General features: G+C 34.5%; 1 protein-coding gene and 1 long non-coding RNA gene across 3 annotated transcripts in view; one reads left to right on the forward strand and one right to left on the reverse strand.

The window, feature by feature from the left end:
* MSRB3 (methionine sulfoxide reductase B3) overlaps nt 1-20,419 on the forward strand; it is a 137,831-nt gene that overhangs the window by 104,327 nt on the left and 13,085 nt on the right. The gene's annotated exons all lie outside the window — the stretch shown is intronic.
* On the reverse strand, nt 933-7,371 carry LOC120605025 (uncharacterized). Its single transcript, XR_005653490.1, has 2 exons — nt 7,172-7,371; nt 933-1,222 (listed from the first exon to the last, which is right to left on the reverse strand). It is a non-coding gene; the product is annotated as an uncharacterized LOC120605025 (long non-coding RNA).

Consider the following 20,419-nt stretch of genomic DNA (forward strand, 5'->3'; position numbering starts at 1 on the left):
TTCCTCTCTCCTCACCCTAACCCACAGCAATTTATATTTTATTAAACCTTAATGAATTCCCCCAGAACAGAATTGTGCTGTTAATGGCTATTTCTGTGCCTTTGTACACACGGCCCCATTCCTTGGAAGAGATTTTGTTTTCTGTTAAGACAGACATATGGAAGCTCTTTCTACTAGACTTATGTACCCGCTGTAAAACAGTTATCTTACTATATAATGATTACTTGTCAGTCTCCATTCTCTTTATAAGGTTTGTAAGGTTGAGTCTGTATCATTTCATGTAGTTTTATCCTCAGCCTCTAGTAGAGTGTTAAACACATTTATTCACTAAATATTTACTGCTTTAGGAACAGTAGTGACAGAAGTAGACAGGCAGATCTGCTCTTAAGAAGTTTACATCCTAGTGTTTATATGTATCTGGCACTAAACAAGTAAACAAATAAACATGATAACATCTGATAAGAGGTGTAAAGGAAATAGAAAGGATCAGATGATAGGGAATGGTGGTGGAGGAGGGGTTTGGGGTAGGCACTAATTTAGATAGGGATTTTGGAGAAAGCCTCAGTGAGGAGGTGATCTTTGAGCTAAGGTCTGAAGTATGAGAATCCAAAAAAAGAGTTTGGGGAATGTTCTAAGCAGAGGAGAAAGAAAATACAATGGACCCTGAGACAGCAATTAATTTGACATGCTGGAGGAACTGGAAGAAGACCAGTGTGGTCGAAGCACAATTGGGAGAATGGTTCAAGATGTGTTTTGAGAGGTAGGTAGGAGTTGGATCATGTAGCCTTTAGTACACCTTCAAATATTTCTTGAATGTGTCAAACCCGAAGTCTGATTATGCGTGTATTGGTTGTCCTCATCCCCCAACATAGCCTTAGGTGCCACTTTTCCCAGCTGTGTTCCCACTTGTCCTGAAATCACTGCAGGCAGAGTAAGAGTGTTCTGCATTTCTCTCTTCAGTTTTATTGGTGGAATTTCACCAGATCTGGAAACATTATTGGTGGAATTTCACCAGAGCTGGAATCGACTTATTTTCAGTGTTTGGTCTTCTGAGCAGGCCTTTGACAGGAGCCGTATCTTAATGAATTCAGGATGATGTGAAGGATGATTGCAAAGGAAGTGGACTAAGCACAGTTCATAGAGACCTCTAAGTAACACCCAGGGTGGAACTCCTCTCGTTTCCTCCTGCCTCCTGGCTTTTGTCTTCATCTGTATCAGCAACCTAAAAAACGAAAGAAAATCTCCATGTCCAGTGACCAGTTCAATCCCTGCACCAGCAGAGTTAGTGAAGAACCCAGTACAAAGGGCACAAGTGAACTCTAGAAATTTTACTACATTTCTTCGACATGGCAGTCAAATTTAAAAAAAAATATATGAGCATCGAAGCATGTAACCGCTGATTTGAAGAATCTAAAAGGCTCCAGGATAACAGTGAAGTGGAATACACATTCTTCTTCCAGCTGCTGCTGTTCACAACACTTTTGACAGTTAAAATACATCACACATTCTCTTGTCCTTTTAATGTAAACATTTACTGTTTTAAGTGTACTATAGAATCAAACCAAAATAGAAGGATGCAGACTGATATTTCAGAGGCGAAGCTAAGCACTAGACTAAATTAAATAAAAGTAATTTGTAGTCTAACTCATATTTACATATTATACATTACACTGTGTTTGTCCTTGGGAAAGATTAAACAGAGGGCTTTCATTGTTTGCTTTGTTTTTACAACCTGTTAACAGAAGAGAATTTCATAGAGAACAGGCAAAATTTTGAATTAGAATTGTTAGAAAAAAATAGAAAATGTTTCAAGGTAAGGATAGCCTCTTTAATGTTGACTATCTTTTATGCTTAAGCATCACCTAAAGTCAAGAAAATAATGTTGTCTCTGAGTTTTTATTGTTGTCGAGATCTCCCCAGGAAAATCTTGACCTCCATCTTTCCCTTAGTGTTGGCATCTGGCTCAAGCCTTCACCTTTATCTCTTACAACTTCTTTTAAAGTGTATTAAAATTAAAGACTAAGAACCTTCAGAATGACCCAGGTTTGCATCCTGGGCATGAAATTTTGCTTAAAATTCCAGTAGTTAAAAATGTGGCATTCTACAAAATGTCACATTGTATAAGGAATTCTGGTGTCCTTGAAGTTAATTTTACCCTGAAAGGAAAAATTATAAATGAATTTGGTTCAAGTTTGTTCAATTTCCTGTTTTGCTTAAAAATTTTCCTACACAACACATAAATTCATCAAACTCCTTTCCTGGTGACAATATTTCATTAGATTACTTTAGTTGAGTATTCAGGAGATTTTAATCTTATGAGTCATAAAATACTTTTATTCCCCAAAGGATTTCCTGCGTCTGACTGGAATCTCACATCTTTGTAGTTTTAGCTGGACTCCTTGAGGCACTTGCTTTCTAAATGACTGTGTTCTTGAGGTCTGGATGTAATACCTGGGGAGTAGGGTCACAGATTGACTCTTGTTTCTCAAGAAAATTGAAAAATTAATCGTTTCACTACCTTAGGCGTAGTAATTTTATTCAGAAATTTTCTTAAATGTTTTAACCTCTTCCTTTCATGATGGAAATGTTCTCACTTGCTGCTTATGCAGTTCCTAGCGTTAATCTTTTTGTGCCTGCTTGCGCCTGTTTTTGTCTATTTCTGTGAATACCCCCAAGTGACTTGATGTTAGTGTGTTGCTTGCTTGTCCCATCAGGTTTTCATCACTCACTGGTGTAAAGGAAAAGGAGATAGAGTTACAAATATATTGGACCATTTAGCAATTGATGAGAAATGCCTTTGGATATCCCTTTTCCTCATCTTTTTTTTTTTAAGCTCATTTTGAAGGTGAAAGTCAGGTTATAGTGGAAAGCCAGAACCCTTCTGTGTTCCCATTTGAAAGGTCCAGGGAAGTGAAGATGATACTTTTTTGACATGCAAGTTTCAGAAATTCTTTGTGATTATTGTTAATATACACTTCAATTATGTAAAGAGCTTCATCTGCATGTGCATGTCTTTGTGTGTTTTAAAAGATAATGCCAAACTGTGTTCCGATAATAAATGGCAGGTAAGCATGCACATAGGAGACTGAAGTATAAATCTGAATATCCTATTTGGCAAGATTCATCTAGCACGATACAAATGAAAAATGTAAGGCTAGGAAAACATCAACACTAACAAATAAATTATTCAGGGATTTTTTTTTTTTACTAGACTTCAGTATGTTTGGTGTCTTTAAAAACAAACCTAGAATTTTATCCAAAAGCTAGGTACTTATATAATATTCGTTGTATGGGTACTTTCTCACTTTTCAGCACAGATCTTTTTTAAAATTTTAAATCAATAAAAGAAGAGATTCTATTTATAAATCATAGAAGGATATATGTACCAGATTGGTGTTTTACTTGGTTGATTAATATATTATTTATTTTTATAGTAAAGAAAAATCAATGCAATAATTACTTGCTATTTACATACATACAGAAAATATAAGTCCTTGGAATGTTGCACATATTATCATTACATGCTTTTGGAAAACCCCTAAAGTCATCTCATTAACATAAACTCAGATATGGTTGAAAGGGGCCTATTATAAATAACAAAAGACACCTTTGTCACTCTAATCACTCAGGAAATTCCAAGGGTTTCAGGAGTTTGTGCCAGGAAAGGGACAAAGACCAAATGTATATTTCTTATTACAAATCACAATATCACAGATTCTTTACAGCAAGATGATCATAAAAGTCAAAAGGTAATGACACATTACTGGAATCTCATTTAGTCATTAATAATTATCTAGTCCATCATTATATTATGTAATTGTGTCCCAGAGGCCACATAGGTTTGCATGCTTCCATTGGAGATCTTGTCAGGAACAGGGGTGAAGACAAATACATATTTATTATTATAAATTACAGTGTATAAAATATATTCTCTAATGTTATTTACCTTCACTTTTATTTAATAGTAGTTGTTTTCAAAATCTCTATTAAAAATTTCTTCAAACCATGATAACTAAAGATTAAAGAGGAGGGGAATGTAGACTTTAAGGTACAATGGCAAGATGAAAAGACATCTCTTTCTTCCCTACTCTCCCAAATCTCAATTAAAATAACCAAAGGAATGTATAAGAAAATTTAAACATTGAGAATTCCTTCCAGATAAGGTAAATTAGGAGGTGATTCATAGATGATACTCATGAGAAAGTGCTATAGTTGTAAGTTAGGGTGGTCCAGACAGAACTCAAATAATACTTTTGAAGTTGGAGAGTTGAGAGCTTAGAGGCCAGGTTAGTCCTTGGGACAGGTGGGAAACTTTCCATCTGGAAATCCTTTCACCATTTGGAACAACTATATTCAGATGCAATTGACTGGAGAGGTCTAAAGGCAATTACCATTACACAACATAGGTAAGAATTTGGACCTGTCCTTGTTAGGCCAGACAGTAGCTAGCAACCAGATAGACTACAAATATAGTCCCATTATATACTTGCAAAGGAGGCCAGGCCAAAGAGTAAATTACATGTAGAAAAAATGGTCCTTTGCGTAAACGTTTTGCCAAACACAGTGAAAGAAATACAGAGACAAATATTCTCAATGGGCACAACCTGTAACACACGCTTCTCTTATTTCCCCCAGTGTATTGGATTGCTGAACTGGTAATATAAAGATAAATTTGTCAAATCTCCAGCTTTCCATCTAAGAGGAGACTTCTAACAGTACATAGGTAGGCAGTGAAAGGATTGGAGGAGAATATGCTCATATTAATTTGGGGCCGGTAGCAGGCCAAAGTACACTTCTTCTGATCAACATGAGAAGGAGAAAAGGAACAAACATGGAACTTAGAAAATACTGGGCAATGTAAGCAAATAATAACAAAATGTTGGGGGAAAGCATGCATACATCTTAAAATATTTTTATAGGAAAAATATTTGCTCTCAGTAAAAGATTAAACAACTCTGAAAGAGATGAAAGATGAAATGTGATCACAGACTAAGCTATAACAGAGTTGGTTAGAATCAAGAAAATCCTTCAAAGAAACTAACAATCCTTCCAAGAAACTAACAAATTGAAAACTTCATTAGAAGAACCAAATTAAATCTGCTAAATATATAATTGATAATCTGGAGAGTCACTTGACAAACAATCCTATAAAGCAGAGGAGAAGAAAATGATTGGAAGATGGTCAGCAATAAGATGATAGATGTAGAAGATAGAAAATAGTGATCCAACTAAGTAGATAGTTGCTGTCCCTTAGGAAGAAAACAGAAAAAAACAAACAGTAAAGAAAACAACAAGGGGTATATTAATAAATATAGGAAGGTCAAGATTTTTTTTTTTCACATTCAATATTATAGCAATTTCACGTATGCAGCATAGTGGTTAGACATTTATATTATTTACGAAGTGATCCCCTTGACTAGTCTAGTACCCACCTGGCACTATACATAGTTATCATAGTTATTACAATATTATTGACTATATTCCCTATACTGTAAGGAAATTCAAGTTTAAAAGACCACATTTACTCTGTCCTTGCTGGAATTAGTGAACAAACATCAGCATCTAGACATATTCTGGTGAAATATTTGAATTTCAAAAAGCAAAACCCACAAAACTATATTTTAAGCTTTTAAACAGAAAAAAAATCTCTGAAGGAAAAAAAATCAGTCATGTGTCAGACAACTTCTCAGCCTTATCCATCAGAAAAAGATGACACAATTTGGCTTTAGCGTTGTGAGAAAAAGAAGATTGTGACTTAAATTCTATATTCGGTCAACGGTCATTCTTTTATGAAAGAAACATGAAGATATTCTCAGATTTATTTACGAAGCATATTGCTGACATACATTTTTTGAAAAAAATGACTTAAGAAGTATTCCAAGCAGCTGAGAAATGAACCATAGTAAATTCGATTATGGAGAAATTGTAGTATATAAGGAGTCTTCGTGAGCATAAAACAATAAACATAGAATTAAGTTTAAGTCATTGTTTCTGGTATAGCATCACCACAAAATGTAAAGTCAAAATAATTTTTGAAAAGGGACTACATCAAGTAAAAATGGGTAGTTTTACAAATAAAAGCGTGGGTCAAAAATCTCAGATTAAGCCAACCAAAAAAAGTAGAATTAGAAAAGAAAGGTACGAGAGTAAGTAAATGTGTGCTAATTTCCTCATCTGACACACAAGGTTTTCAGTAGGTATGTTTCATTGCATGTAATTAATATAAGCAAATTTAAAATGTGTTTGAAAAGTGGAAAGTAATCCATTCTAAATTTAAGATGCTATATATGTCTACCAATCTACTAGAGAAAAAATAAAAAGAAACATTTTAAGGAATAGGGAAATCACAATGACAAAGTCAGAAAATAAGATGACAAGTTGAGATGAAGTATATTTGTTTTTATATAAATTTAAATGGAATAAATTTTCCTTAAGACGTAGCTATCCTCAAGGTTAGTATAAAGAATCAAACTTTTTAAAAGAGGTACTCTATATGAAAGGGGTACTCAAAGCAAAATGACACAGAAAAGTTAAAAATAGAGGGATAGCAAAGATATAGCAAACTAAGTGAAAGAGTCACATTTTAGTATCAAAATGAAATTAAAGGCAAAAAAAATTCAAACATTTCAAAGTTTATTTTTAATTGGCTAAGGTTGCAACTCATGAAGAAGATGTAATGATCTTGAAACTATATATGCAAATAACATAGCTTCAAAGTACACATGTAAAAATTGCTAGAGGTAGATGAAATTGAAACGCAAGCATAGTGAGAGACTAATATATCTCTCTCAGACAGATCAAATTGGCAAAAATAAAGACATGGAGATCTGACTATTCAACGTAATTCACAGGATGAAATGGTAATGTACATAAACTTTTGTATTCTACAGAGGACATAACCAACTTCTTTTCAAGTAACCAAAGAAGAGTTAAGAAAGTATAAGTCTTACAGTATAAATCACTGATAAAAACATAAGTTAAACCAAACAAACCTGTACAAATCACAATGTCTTAAGTAAAATATAGGAAAGTCAAAATTAATAATAAAGTCCCCCCTCATCCTCAAGGGATACATTTCAAGACCCCCAGTGGATCCCTGAAACCTCAGACAGTACCAAACCCTACATATTTTCCTATATATATATATATACATACATACATACATACTCACCTTTTCACTCAAAGGGAGCACTTTACAGCTTCTCTTTTGCATATCCTAATTGCCAGCATCACTGCTCTTATACTTTGAGCCCATTAATAGGTAAATGAAGGGTTACTTGAACACAAGCACTGCAGTACCTCAGAGGTCAATCCGATAACCAAGACAGTTAAGTGACTAAATGACTAATAGGCGGGAAATATATACAGCGTGGATATTCTGGCCAAAGTGATGATTCACATCCTGCGCAGGATGGAATGGGGATGGTGTGAGATTTCATCATGCTTCGCAGAATGGCGTTCAATTTAACACTTATGAATTGTTTATTTCTGGAATTTTCCATTTGATGTTTTCAGACTATGGTTGACTGCGGGTAACTGGAACCCCAGAAAGCGAACCCACAGATATGGAGGGACTGATATAGAAGGAAAAAATCCAACAATTTTTTAAAAATAGATCTTCTTAAATGACCCTTGAGTGAAGTAAGCAAAGAGATGACATAATTTTTTTTTCCTGTGGGAAACTGAGTTTTCTGCCTGGATACTCACAGGAATTTATATCTTGAATGTTAAGTAATTTCCTCAATATAATTCTGTTTTGATGGTCTGCATTAATTTTCCTGAAACACCTTGAACTCTTATGATTCATAGATTTAATTCTTCATTTTAGGAAATATTCCTTCCGTTTTAACTTGGAAAATGTTTGTCTTTTATTCATTTTATTTTGTTTAGGGTCTCCATTTTTTTGTTGTCTGCTCTCCAAATACATCATTTATACATATAAATTTATATGTTTATATATTATAAACATATTTAGTTTTATTTGTCTTTTTTCTCTCACATTCAGTTTTCTTGAGCTATTTCTTTTTGTCAGAGATTTGATTTTCTCCTGTGTCAGTTTTGCTCTTAGATATTTATAATGCACTTTTTATTTCTGAAATAACAAGGATTCTTTTTTTTTTCCTTGACTACCAATTATTTTTCATTTCATTCTGTTGTCCATTGATCTCTTTTCAAAATCTCTTATAGAGTCCATATTCTCTTTAATTTCCTTGAGAATTACGAAGTGTTTGTGGTTTAATGTCTTTGTTTTCTGGGATAAAACTTCCAGAAAAAAAGCCTGTTATTTGTCTTCTGAGAACTTAGACTTCTTTTATTGGGCACTTCCTTTCTTTCTTTTTCAGCTTGCTCATTATGAAGGAGGTTCTAAAGTTTTTTTTTTTGTCCAAAAATAGTGGTAGGTGGTTTCTCCTTGAGCCTCCTCCCTGTTTACCTGAACTTTGTCTGTAGACTGCATTCACACAGAAGCACGAGGAGCACGGATTATTAACGTGTCAGCAGTTTAGGAGAACTGGGGTAGGAGCAATACTGAGTCCTCTTTAACGGTATGACTGAAGTTGTGTCTTGTCTTCTGCATCCATTTTTGAAGCCGCGGCATTCAGCATTTACTGACTTTTGGGGCACTTTAGAGTTTCAAACTGTTGTCCCACTTCAGAGTGGGTGTTTTGATACAAAGGCCCCACAGGCCTAGATTATAAATTCAATGTGGGTTACTTTGTCTGTGGAATATTATGCAGCTACTAGAACATTTACATTTATGTGTATGTGGATACTTATGATTTTGTAAGACTATGAGAATATGGACAAAAATGGAGTAGAACCCTTATTAGGTTATTAACATAGGTTTACTGCAGGGTGAGGGAAGGGGCCAAGAAAATACAGGGCAAAAGTTTGCCTTTAAAGTATGTATAATATATTCACATTTATGTATTTATATATGGTTAATAAGAGTGTGTGTGACATTTTAGAAAAGGAACAAGAGCTAAGCAACAAAGCGTTAAAAGAGTATTAACATTATATCTTGGAAGCCAGAAACCCAGGGCAATACCTGGAACTGAGTGAAAAGTTGAGATTAATTGAGAGGTAAAAATTATTTGTGTGACAGAGACATTACAAATAAAAATACACAAAAATAAAAACTGTTAAAGATCAAAGAGCTATTATACTGGCTCTAGATTTATACCTTAAGTTAAAGTAGGTGATTTACAAAAATCTTTTATATGGCACCAGACCTTGGCAAAATTTCCCCTAAGGGAGTTTTCTAATATGGGAAATGTAATTAAAAACTAATTTCTACCTAGTCTTTAAGATCATGAATTTGACTGTTATTTAATACTACATGGCTGGACTTAATTTTTTTTTTTTTACACTAAAAGGAGGCGAAATACCCAAAGAAAAGGAGACTATATATTGCCACAACAGTGCTAGAGTGCTTTACGTTTATGGATGCTGACCATGCCTTCCAAAATTTTATGCTGCCCTAACTAGAAAAGGTCAAAGAAATTGCATAGGTACTACCAAGAGATAGTAATCCATGGAATACTATATACTCTGTACTAGTGTAATAAGGAACAATAAATAATTGAGAGTTGATCTTTGTCAAAAAGTCTGAAATATATACATTGATTTATTGTGATATCATTTTCACAATTTTTGTTAATACTTTCTTCAGCCCCAATTTAGTTCACATAGTCAACAAATATTTAATGTCTACTCAGTACTAAGGAGCCTAGTCTTGCACCTGCACCATGCACTATTTACACCTGGTTAGTGGGATAAAACTTAAATATTACTACATAACCAACACATTGATATGTCAGCCTGTAGGCCATGGAATATACCATGCGTGTGCTCTGACCTTTATGGAATTTTATTCTTTTTTTTTTTTTTGTCATGGTGGTTCAGTTCCAAATTAAGATATGTGTGCAATACCATACCACTTTAGCCAGATTCATCCATCTGAAGTTTAACCTTTTTTCATGTAGTGATATCTAATTTTTAATGCATTCAGCTTGACAGTGGTCCGAATCGAAGCCATTGAACTTTCACATTGAAAAGGCTACTTGTATCCATGAGTCTTTGCTTGATATAGGACTTTGGCTACATGGACTGATTTAGTTTCAGCTATCTTAGGCTGATCTGAGGGATATTTAACTGGATTACCTTCATGGAAGGCCCTAAAATATTAGTAGGAGTTTGCGGTGGAGAGAAGGCTGCCAGCCAGGTGCCAAAATCTTCAGTAAATATTAGTAAGTGACCTGGAGACTCGATAACTAATTCTGTAACAAAGACTTTTGTGACTGTGTTTTGAAACCAAAGCAAGGATTAATTTTAAATTCCAGACTTCTAGAGTAACAAGAGTACATGTAGAAAATGTATTCAACCAAAATTTATTAAATGCCAGTCACCCTTCTAGGAGCTTTGGATGCATCAGGAACTAAATTATCTCTGACCACATGGAGCATTCATTATAGTTGGGGGAATACAGAAAAGAAACAAACAAGCAAAAGACGTTATAAACAGTAAGTTATAGTATATGAGAATGTGATAAAATACATGAAAAAGAAGAGCAGAGTAATGGAGATTGGGTGTGGGCCAAGATTTCCCTAAAAGCTTTAAAAAAGAATGAACAGTTATCAGAGTATACCCTGGTTTGATGCAGTTTTCTTAATGCCTTCTGATATAATTTATTAAAAAATTTAAAATATTAGGAAATGTACAGCGTTTGTAGATTGCTTCAACTTTGCCTGCCATGTGTGCTACAAAGGCAAAACATCTTTTGTTGTGTAAACAAATCTAAGGAATTATTTTGTTCTAAAATATTTGTATTCAATAGCTTTTCTGAGCAATCTGCTCTGTTTCAAAATATTTTTTTCAAGATGCGCTGTCAGAAAGTTTTGATGCATCATAAAAAGTTGATGTAGACAAGTGAAGGATTAGAGATTTATGAAAACAAGGAAATATTTTATTTCAGGTTGTAGTTCTTAAAAGTACATAATACAAGAAAGATCTAAAGCCTATTCAGAAGTTTAATTTCAGTTAGAGAAAAATATCAGGAGTAAATTTAGATAAGTAAAAGAATTTCAAGGCTTAACTCTCTCTTAGAGGAAGTAATCTTATATTTTACCAGCTACACATATTTTGGAGAAGAATTATTCTGAAATTTTTGATAGGTACCCAACTAAATAAAGAATCTAAGCAATAATTTGACATTCCCAAATGATGCTATGTAGTGAATAGACCTAATTCAGGACTGCAGCTGAATGGAACTTTTCACTTTCAGTCTGGATTGCATATCGCGGAAAATAGAATCTGTATTTCTTCGAATTTTCCCCATCCTATATCCCTCCTGGTATTCTTAAGGTCAGTTAAGCACAGTAAATAATCTTCACTCAGCAAGCAACCCAAATCACCATCTTCCTGTCTGATGTAGCTAATAAATTCTAAGCAAACTCTAAACTCTTTGTGAAGCTTCTCTAATGGATACCTCATTGGACTGAAGAGCTTTTGGAAACAAAATAAAATAATCATCTAAAGTTGAATGTTTTTGGATCAAGGTGACTAGGTCAACACTAAATTTAAGACCAGTTTGAGAGACATTTTTTAATGGCACTTAGAAATTATGGCTAAAGGTCAGGCCGTTACATGTGATATTGCTCAGATCCTTTGATGCTAAAAGTCTACAACTGACTTATGTGTAAGATATATTTTTAAAAACATTAACTGTGATTTAAAGTAGCAAGAGACAGTGTTCAGGCCAGGGAAAATAAAGTCTTCCTCCCTGGTTTTTCAGTTGAAATGGTTTGAGTTCAGTAATTTTATTGAACCTGAAAAAAATTATTAATAGCCACCTCCACAAAGGGAAACAGGGAAGCTTGCCCCTGTCAATTCCTGCCTGGGAGTTTCTGACATATTTTGAGATCTCAAGAAAACTGTGGAGGAAATCCATACCAATTAGAGATCTTGTGTGTTTGGAACCATTTAAAAATGCTGTGCAGGGCTCAAAGGAATTAGCAAAGCCTGCTGCAGTATAGCTCTGTTGTTAATCTCCAAAGAGAACAGACACCAGATGTTCACACTGCCCAGAGGACACCTCAGTGCTCTTGACAGTCTTCAGTCATATTCTCCTTTAATAGATTCGAATGCCTGAAATGATTATGGATGATAAGGCTGTGTGGTTTCTACATATGAAATTATAATCAGTTTGAAGAAGTGCCCTATTTTTGATAGCCAGGAAAATAAACATATTAAATTTGATATTTATTAAAAAATGCCTAAAGCAAACTAGTAGAAATTCTTTGCCTATTTTTTTTTTTTTTTTATTTCTTCAATTGGCCTGATGATAGGCATAACCAAACTAAGTGATAATCTTTTACGTTAGGCCAATTTTGTTGTTAAATAATGAAATACATTTACTAATTCATTCATTCAACAAATATTTTCACGAGCTAGGGGCTGAGGATACAGTAGTAAAGCAATCATGGTCTTATGGAGCTTAGTGAGAGAAGCAGACATTAATAACAAATTGCCCATATAAATAAGTAACTGCAAACTGTGATACATGCTTTGAAGAGAAAATACTGGGTGCTGTGAACATATTTGACAGGGGAACCTGACCAAGAATTACAGCTCTGGATTCATTTACTCGACCATGTTCATAGAGCACCTACTTTGTGCCAAAAAGCAAAACAGATTACCATGGTTGTTTAAAACACTACACTCATGACTTCCAGTATTGTAGACCAAGAGATATTACAAAGAACAACAACGAACAACTTAAAAATAAAATAAAGATAAAAAAGGTTCTAGGGATGGATTTTATTTTTGTTATCTAGTCTTTCTTCAAATATAGTTTCTGTTCAATATCCTAAGGAGCATTTGAGTAATGCTTAAGACTTTTTAGTATGTCTAAATATTTTCATATCACTCATTTTATTGCAAAAATCATATTAGGAAAGTAATATTGTAACATTTTAAACATTTTAGAAAACAGGGAAAGGTGGGGTCTTTGGGAGGGACCCCCACACATTTTAGCACAAACATCATTATAGCCATCAACCTAGTTTCCCTTCCTTCTTGGCCAGGCTTTGTAAAGAATAGGCTTTTGTTCACTCTTTCCACTTCACATATGCCTTTCAACCCAACAGAGTTCAGCTCTGTCATCATTGCACTGAAATGTCTCTTTCTAAGGTCCCCAGGCCTCCTAATTGTTGAATTCAGCAGTCCTCTCAGATCTTAATTTGACTTGTCCTTTCTGGAGATTATGTCACTGCCGTCTGCCTTCCACTTTAAACGATTTTCTCTCTGTTATCCAATTCTTTCCTGGTTCCTTTGTCCTTCTATTTCTTGAAAGTCTCTTTTTTTTTCCTTCACTGACTCCTATTCCTCAACTTACCTTTTAAATACTTGTCTTGTTCTCCACTCTGGCTATATTTAACCCCTACACATTCTTATCTATAACCTTACTGTCTTTTATGCTCTGATGACTTTTACATCTGTATCTCTAGCCAGGGTCTCACTTCTGAGCCCTCACATCCCTCTGCCTCCTAGATTCTTCCACACTAACCTGATTTAATTATTTTCCCTGGAAAAAAATGTATGAGTAGCATGATCTCGCTAGCCATATAAGCTGGAAACCCAGTATAATTTGATTCTGTCCTTTTCCTTCACTCCCCCCACAGGTAACTCCATCACCAGAATCAGTGGATTCTGCTCTCCTAATCTCTCTCTAATCTCTCCCCAGCATTCAGATCTCCTTGCAATTGTCTTCATTTAGAACTTCATCAATTCTGTCCTCATATATGGTCTTCCATCTGATATACCTGTTTTCATCCTCCCTCTTACCTCCCACTCTCCAGCCTGCTTCAGAGCCATCTTCCTTAAGCAGATCTGATCATGTTCGCTTAAAAGCCTTCAGGTGGCCCCCACATAATGCTGTTCAAAATGTTCCTGGCAGCAGTGCCACTGACATTTAATAAACCAAATTTATGCTTGAATAGTACATTGTACTTTAATTAGCATTTCTCATCTTATTTTCATGAATTTTTAGAGTCTGTAGAGCTAAGCTAATTTATATATATTTTTTAAACTTCTTGCTTTTTAAGATAAATATTTTAAATATCATTTTTATTTGCAGTATTGGTTAATAAAGCTGAATGAAGCATGGGAGATTGTTTGCCAAAACTAATGATTATCTTTTTGCCATAATTATGGTTACACTATTTTCTTGACTGGAATAGTTTGCTTCTTGAGACTATTGCTTGTTTGCAGAAATGAAATTGTACCATCACCGTTTAGGGGGATAATTGTCCTTATATTTGCAATGGCAGCAGGGCAGAAATATAATATATTCTCAAACTGTATCTAACAATCAAATATAAAGTTGAAAAGTAGTTCAAGAAATTTCTTTCCACCAAACCAGTTAGGATAGAAGGCTATTCTGACCTGCCTTGATTCTAACTCTGAGGCCACTGCAGATGTTATAGTATAAGTGTTGATTTTGTATACTTAGGCCAGGACCACTTTTTAGCCAGAGTCAAATCTGAGCCAGTTAAAGCTGCTAAACCTTACATTGATTTTGGTATTTTTATCAGTAAGGTGAAAAATATGTAATTGTGGTTGATAGAAAAATTATGATGCCTGAAATCTGTTGCTTCTTCCCATAAAATATTAGATCAAGAGAGCAAAATCTGCAGTTTATTAAAAAGAAATCTTGGCTTCTTGTTCAAAATGATTGAGCATACATGTTTTTTTCACCCTTTCCCAAAAGATCCTTTTAAAGTGAGAACAAGAAAAAGAATAAGAAAGAAAAGGAAGAGCAGGGAGAGGGTGGAGAAGAAGAAACACTGCAAAAAAAAAAAAAAAAAAAGAGTTGGGGAGGGGGTCTTGAGCAGACAAGAGAATTCGACTAATTTTTCCAAGAAAAAAAGTTGATGGAAATGGACTAATGGGCACGACTGATTAAAGAGAGCTGTAGCCCAAAATATACATGAGAGCTGTTGCAGAGATGCCCAGAATTATAAAGAGGCTCAGAGTACAAAATTGTCAAGAGCGAAATGGGGGAATGACAGTGAGGTGTTTAACTGAAAGCGTAAAGAACAGCTAGACCAGTTTTACATCTTCTTCACTTTCATATTTAGAATGACAGATCAATTACCCACAAGAAAAAAATAACTGGAAGACCATTCTCTTAAGATATTAAACAGCCAGTCTGGGAGAATTGGGGCTGCTATTGAAGTGTGGTACTCCAGATTAAACCATTCTCCAGTCAGATATTCAGGGAATCCTAGGACAAACACTTGTCCATCAGCAAATGATGACAGTGTTCCCAGAGCTCTCAGTCAGCTTTTCTGTTCAGAGTCAAAACACCGTACAGTACCTGACAGCAGAAGAAGCCTACATCAGCTGCTTAGGATAACTGATCCAGATCTCCATTCTTAAATAGAAATGATTGATCAAGGTTCAGAGATATACACAGAAAACCAAGAGCATGAAAGACAAAAGCCAAGATAAAAAGAACAATTGCCTCAGAGGAAGCAGAAATATTTTAGAGAATAATTGAAAAACTAAAAACAACTTTCTACGTCATATTCTCAGAGATATATGAAATATTTCAATTATGAAATAAGATGATGCTGTAAAAACAAGCAACTAGAGACCACGAATAATGTGAAAAAGTAAGTTGCCTAAAGATACTTATGATGTAAAGTCATTTATATAAATTTTTAAACATTTAAAACATATATCATTTTACATAGAAAATGAATGAAACAAGTGTGGGAATGGTACATAAATAATTATCTTGGGGGCACCAGGAGGCATAGTAGAGGAGGAGATGGAGGCAGATGTGGCTGTAATTATAATATCTTATTTTATTAGGAAAAAAAATCTGAAGCATATATCGAAAAAAATTTTATTACCTGGTAAGTCTGGGTAGTTAATATCTGTTAAATCATGGATACCTATTATATTTTGTATGCTTTTGTATACATTTGAAATATTTGTAATTAAAAAATTAAAATGTTGAGTTACAGAAAAATTGTACAATTGTATATATAATAAAGTCATCATCCAAACAAAGATAAAAGAAAACATGACATGCCTTTGAGCATGTGATGCAGTTTAAAAAAAGGAAAATCTGTTTGACTTTAGGCAGCCTGGGATATAACATTTGGACCATTGGGGAAGGAAATATAGTCCCAGTACTCTTTAGCTCTGTATGTAGCCATAAAGATACAGACACTGTTTACTAGTTTTCAACTCTTAGAATCAATCTGTAGAAAAGCATAGAAGACTTAATTATGGTTGGGCATTGGAATTGTGGGTTGGGGGAGAGTAGAAACGGGGGGAGGATCAGGGCTTTAAGGCAGTCTCACCAAGTAGAGAGTCAAATGATAGTAATTAAGTAAGCTATAGGATAGTCATGCATTCATTTGTCATTCATTAGATAATTTTTTGCAACACCTCTTATGTTACAGGCAGTATTTTAAGTGATTGGCAATACAGTGGTGAACAAAACAAACTCCTTGCTCTTATTGAACTTAGTTCAAGGGTCAGATGTTACCAAACAAGGTTGGAAAATAATTAAAAATAATATAAGTATTAAAAATTAAAAGGGGGAAGGGACGAGAGATTAGTGTAAGTACGAATACTAAATCTTCATTGTTCACAAGAGGGAATCAATTTATAATGTCTAAAATAGCACTGTCCAATGCTAGAAATGTTTTATATCTGTAGAAATGATGGTGGAAATATTCCGTATCTATATCTGTGTTGTCTAATGTATTAGCCATTATCTACATGTAACCATTGAAAACTTGAAATGTGGCGTGACTAAGGAATGGAAAATTTAATTTTATTTAATTTTAATTATTTTAAATTTAAATTGTGCCATGTGCACTGTGAGTCATCTTGTAGTATTTGATTTTACCACATGCATGTATTTGGTTGATTACTTAAATTTTGGGGTCTTTGAGGGGAAATAGAGAATCATTTTTTTAAAAATGAGATAAAAGTTATTCTTGAAGTGTCACATGAAGTGAATAATTGGTCAAGAATCAGAGTTCTAGGAGGTAGATGGGATAAAGGGGGTCAAATATGTGGTGACAGAAAGAAATCTAACTGTGGGAGGTGAACACAGTGTAAATATATATATGCCTTACTGTTAAAGTATACAGTTGAAACTTACTGGATTTCGTTAACCAAAGTCACTATAAAAAAAAAAAAAATCAGTGTTCTAAGCTTCAAAATTTCTTTTTAGCAGTGGGTCATCATAGAGAGTTTTATTATTTGGCTTGAGGTAGCTAATAATGTGAATTGTGGTCAGCGATATTGACACATTCTGACTTCAGAGAAACTAAATGCTACACATTTTGAAATATGGTCATGGAATTATAGAGCTGTGAGAATTGGTACACACAAAAATTATGGATCTGCAAATCTCTGTCTCGTCTTACTGAAACTATGCTGAAATGCATATCATTGTTATTAAACTGTCACCCAAACCCAACTTGGATTTACTGTGCTCAAATTTATTTTGCATTCGAAGATAACAAACTATTTGTAATTGCATTTCAGTTCAATGGATTCTTGGTTGTGGGTGGTTTCTGTTATGTCCTGCTGATGGGTCATGTAGCCAACTTCCTGAGGTTTCTAGTTTTTATTGGAGGTTCTGGAGGATATAGGGCAAGTGAAGCTATATAGCAATCCTTGTTAAATTAAGAGTAGGGAAACGAGGTACACATTTTCTAGACATGGTATGGAAGGAATTGGCTTCAACCTGTTTATAATCTGTTGATAGTTTTAACAACTTCAAAGATTTTTGACAGGAAGTAGGAAAAGTTTGGGAGAGAGAACCGAGAAAGTTTTTCTCAGGAGGCAGTTGGAGTGAAACATTTAAAAATTGTCAGCATAATACTATTTGTGGAGAGCTATGTCACTATTAAATTATGGATTCAAGTAGACTCAGAGCAGCTTTATTAAGCTACATTATGAGTAAGAGGAATAATTTTTTTTATTGCAATATGAAAAAAGTCATTCTAGTGTAGATGGTAGCAAGCTCCGAGGATCTATTAATAAACTAGATCACTTGCTGTTATATTTGAGATGTAAATGAACATATCTTGGATTAGCTGCACGTCATACTAGCTGTATTATGTCTGCAGATTGATTTGGCCTGATGGATGGATAAAATTGAAGTAGAACTGCCGTACTCCAACTTGTCTTCTTTAGCTGTGGTACCTGTATTTATTTGCTATCTGGGGATGAGAATTCTTTGAGGGGAGAAGCAATTTATTGAATATAAGATATTCTTGATAATAATAGGCTAATATCTAAAAAGTACAGTTTATATTCTTGGAAATAAAATGATAATACACCCAAATCCACTCTCATGAAAGAGAAACAAAGGGATACATTGAGGCTGGAGTGAGCCGACTCTGTTTATACAGGTTTTCAGTCGACTTTTCTTTTAAAAAGTGCATGGAATGCATCCAAAACAAATAATGTTTTGTTACATGAGAAGACTAAAAGGGAAATCCGAAAGAAAGGAGGATGGATGATCTTTCTTTAATGTCAAAACTGACATAAACACCCCCACCCCCACTTTGCTCAAGATAATTTTCTCAACAAGACCCAGATTGCTTCAGTCTTTGCCTATCACCCTTTGAAGCACTTTCCTTATTATTAGGAGTGGGGCAAGGTTTCCTTTGAGGATTTTTACAGCAGTGAAGAGTTCCTCCTTTAAATACTTTCACATGATGAGGGAATTCCGCTTTCAAAGTGCTGTCATCACTGTGGCTTCTCTGCAATAAGACAATTTATTCTTGGGTGAAAGTCCTTCTTAGTTTGATTGTCAATAAGGACTTACCTTTCTGATGGATCCTCTTTTTATAGAGCTTCAATTTTTGAGAGACCTCACAAAATAGCTAAACATTCTCCTGCGTTAACATTATTGGTGAAGTTGGTCATGATTCTCTTTTGAAATGCATTCCATCACACGGAGTTATAGTCTTCAACATGGTTTCACTGTCAATCTCCACTAATTAAGAATTGGCTGACAGAGTGAATATTCTATCTTTAAAACTGCGTTTCAAAGGGACACTGCATTTGGGGGAGTTTTGAAATCTTTTTTTTTAGAGTCTCCTCCAGTGTTTAAATACACCAGGGTAAGCAATAAATAAACTATTCAAGTGTCAAAGCTTTCCCAGAAACATTGAAATCTTTTGTGAACTTCTACTCCATGTGACTTCAGCTCACCTTGCTTTGTTCTTGAATGTAGTCTTCTGGAAAATTCTATAAATATTTAATTCATGGAGACAAAATGTATAGCTGTATGGTCTAATAGCTCATTTGAAAGCAGTTCACTTCCCTCCCTCAAATTTTAGTTGGCAGTGATTCACAATTACTGGGAAAGAATTAGTATTAAGAAATCCCAAACAGAATTGACAGTTTTCTCAATATTATTGTCTAAGAGTGAGTTACTAATTCTTTGTGGTGGTTTCAGATAAATGAATAAGAAATTATCTATGTCCCAAACAGGATTACAGCATTTACATCATTACTCTTGGGCTTTCCATTTGAACAGTTTGGTCATTTGAAGGTGAGAGAATCAGTATTGTTTGGGATGCATTCATTCTCTCTTCTATCTAGAGGCCCCTAAGTGTAACGGTGTAACTCTCAACTAATCTAGATGTTGTAGTAAATATATTTTTTAAGATCTGCAACCTCTTTCCCACTAGTGTTCAAATTAACCACCTCTCAGTCTTTTGTTGAGGAAGAAAGTGGAATATAAGAAGAGAGCCCTAAAGTCAGAATACCCAGATTCTAGTTTTGGCTCTGGCAATACTGCCTGTATAACACCGACAAGTAACATTCTTCTGTTCCTCGCTCTCCCCCAAAACCCTGTGAAGAGCGACCTAAACGATCTTTGTGTTTTTACCATTCTAAATCAATAAAAAGTCTATATCACATACATAAAGAAGCATAATTATAGTGATTGAGCTAAGTTGAATACTCTAGTGAGGAACCAGCATTGATATTTCTTAATCGAGTCTGTAAAAAAAGAAATATGACTATATTTTCTCTCTTCTGTGAAACTCTGTGATGTACCATTATTATTCATCCCATTTTCTTGTTTAAGGCTCAGTGGAAATCAATTAAACATTTGAGCTATGCCTTTGTGCTATATCCCATGGTAGTCAATGAGAATATTCAAGCCAGTGAGTTCAGACTCTGTCTTCAAAGTTCTCACCACCTAGTTAGGGAGGAAAGCCTGAAAGCAAATAAGTCACAAATCCAGTGAGATGAGTAGAACAAGATAAGTATATATATATGATACAGAGTAGCATGGGAGGAGGGATATATATATATATTTCCCTGTACCTATTTTTAATTCTAGAAATAGGAAAAATTTATGTGTGTG

The sequence above is a fragment of the Pteropus medius genome, unplaced genomic scaffold, assembly GCF_902729225.1.
Source record: "Pteropus medius unplaced genomic scaffold, Ma_sr-lr_union100, whole genome shotgun sequence".
Lineage (NCBI taxonomy): Eukaryota > Metazoa > Chordata > Mammalia > Chiroptera > Pteropodidae > Pteropus > Pteropus medius.